The sequence below is a fragment of the Etheostoma spectabile genome, chromosome 3 (genome assembly GCF_008692095.1).
Source record: "Etheostoma spectabile isolate EspeVRDwgs_2016 chromosome 3, UIUC_Espe_1.0, whole genome shotgun sequence".
In the NCBI taxonomy this organism is placed as follows: domain Eukaryota; kingdom Metazoa; phylum Chordata; class Actinopteri; order Perciformes; family Percidae; genus Etheostoma; species Etheostoma spectabile.
The window spans coordinates 24,390,975-24,393,822 of record NC_045735.1 but is presented as its reverse complement, the minus strand read 5'-3'; the positions used below and the strand labels follow the sequence as shown (position 1 = coordinate 24,393,822).

At 37.5% G+C, this 2,848-nt stretch overlaps 1 protein-coding gene across 3 annotated transcripts in view; it reads left to right on the top strand.

Annotated features, from left to right (window-relative positions):
- LOC116679195 (cGMP-inhibited 3',5'-cyclic phosphodiesterase A) overlaps nt 1–2,848 on the top strand; it is a 60,190-nt gene that overhangs the window by 32,923 nt on the left and 24,419 nt on the right. The window lies entirely within an intron of this gene.

Here is a 2,848-nt window from a genome sequence, read left to right as displayed (position 1 = left end):
CTCTCTCTCTCTCTCTCTCTCTCTGATATGTTTCTCCCTCCACAGCTCAGATTTAGTAAGAACAGTTGCTGGCCAGTAGGGGTTTTGGTCTGGCTTGCTGAATTCTTCAGGACTGGAGTGTCTTGAGTCGTGACAAACAGAGAGCGTGCGTGCGTGCGTGCATGCGTGTGTGTGCGTGTGTGTCGGTGCACCCATGTGTGCACTCATGTATGCTTGTGCCTTTGTGTGTGTGGGTGTGTAAAGATAGACGCACAAACAGCAATGAAGATCTTTTGTCCCTTTTAGCCCTTACTGGGCTTTGTCATAGTGTGTCAGAACATACACAGTTACACACACACATACTTATTAATAATAATAATAATAATAATGTATCCTTTATTAGTCCCACAAGGGGAAATTGCAATTACTTCTGTTATTTTAAATGGGTTAAGGGTAGTCACAAGTCCTGTTAACAACACCAACTATGTTCACATCAACAGAATGGAATTCACATAAAGTAGCCTATTTAAATAGTTTGAGAAAAAATGGGGAATGTCAAAGTACACACAAATACGTTGTATTTTCATGAAATTGCTACGGTTTCATTTATGTTGTTATAACAATTAGATGGATGAAGATCATGCATCACTAGATGTCATTTAGAAGATTAACATAACTCATTTATAATATGCATAATAGAGCACAGGGTTTCATGTATTTGTTATATTCTACTTTAATTGAGATCAATCAATGACTGTAACAATTATTCTGTGGTTTGTTGTATGAATAAATGGGGATTACTGGTACACTCTGGACAGAGATATACTGTTACAATTATATGAAATCATGGCTGTTTTAAAATACATTCTAATAGTGTTTTAGTTCTAAGTTTTGTGTTCTTGTTAAATGTACTGGTGTCACATACACACAGGAGGCTTGTCCCCGTGGGCATGTTTAAGTTCTGCATACTGCAAAAACACCCCTGAAACCAGCAGTGTTCATGTAAACAAAAAGCGCTCCCCCTGCAGTGTGCAGTGTGTTCATGCATGTGTTGGCCATCCCAGCAGTGGAACACTCCGGTGTGCGTGTGAACGATGAACATTGACATTTTTTAACCTACAGTGGGCTGATATGAAGCTATGCTCAAGTGCAATTAGAAGCAGTCTAATTAAAATGGAATTATGGAGCTGTCAAAGACTATGTGGCTCAGAAGTGCATTAGGCCTCTTATAGACTTGACATGAGAAGTGTATTTGGGCCATAATGGAGGCCTTCAAGGAAACCCAGAGCACAGAGGAGGAATTAAGGGCCTTGGTAAATGATGGAGAAAAGATGTGTTGTTTGTGATAGAGAGAAAAGGACCTTGTTTATCGGCCTGACTCTTAAACATCAGACAACAAAACAGAGTGCCACACACAGTATTCCAAAATGAAGTATACATGTTTTACATGATCATGGAGTTCAGCGTGATTCAGCATTACAGTGCTTCAACCTCCCTTCCATCCTGAGGGGCTCACATAAAACAAGAATCCGATGTATTAGGCAGATTATCTCATCTGCCATTCAAAATGCAAAGTCATCTCCAGTGGATGACAGTTGCACTGTCAGGTCATCTCATTTTATTCTATTTTATACGTCAGCCTACAAACTGTGACAGCTATGAGCAGTCTAAGCAACACACACTCACAGACACACACAGACATGCAAACAAGGCCTGGGACCAGTTATTAAAATAATAATAATAATAATAATGATAATAATAATATATAATAGGAGAATTAAGCATCATCTATTATTTAAATTACTCATTTCTTTTTGCACAAGAAACATTCTGCACATTGACCTTATGCAGTCAATTTATTGTAAGGCACAGTAAAGCCTAAGCTTTCATTAAAAGCAGCCTATTTAAATAGCAGTTTGAGAGAAAACAATGGAAAATTTCAAAGTGCACACAAATTGTATTTCCATGAAATTGCTATGCTTTTATTTATCTTGTAGCAATTAGATGGATGAAGATCATGAAGCACTAGATGTCATTTAGAAGTAGTCAAGATTAACATAATTCATTTATAATATGCATAATAGACCACAGTGCTTCATGTATTATTTGTTACATTCTACTTTAATTTTAATTTTACTTTACTTTAATTCTCTTGGATAAGAGTTACAGTTTTTATTTGTAACTGATTTAACAATCAATGACTGTAACAATTATGCTGACACACACAGACATGCACACGAGGCCTGGGACTAGTTATAGTTATCATTTAGCACCAAGGTATCGCCTGCTATCATGACGTAAATATGAACTGATACCCGTGATACAGTTTTTAAATTTAAAGAAAAGAAAATATAACCTTGACCAGATTCAATGATTATTATTTCTTTATTTTGTTGCAGTTAAGATAGAGCCTTAACAAGGTTGGATGCCAGTGGTTATTATGCCAACTTTTGTTCTTAGTTGTCGTGAAAGGCCCTGTGTGGCAAGGGACAGCAATAATGTAATGCAATGCGGTAGTAAGCTCCACTGCACTGCAAAACAAAGAAGCACCTATTTGGATTGCACGCAGTGGGGATGCAGCAGAGAAGAGCATCCTAACTGATAGCTTCCAAATTAACTGCCATCAGGTATGATTACTAGTGTGGAGCTCTCTCTGTGTACATGAAATAATTAATCAAAACTCAAGACAACTTGCTTAAACACAGCAATGGTTAGTTCTTGATTCTGTCTGAGTTCGGCTTCCCATTTTTGGCTCTTCTTCATCCCCAATACACCAGCTGTTAGTAACATGAAATGTAGGTCAGAGAAGAGCACACCCCATGATTTATACATTGTCTTAAAGTGACCAAATTCATCAAACAGTTACCTC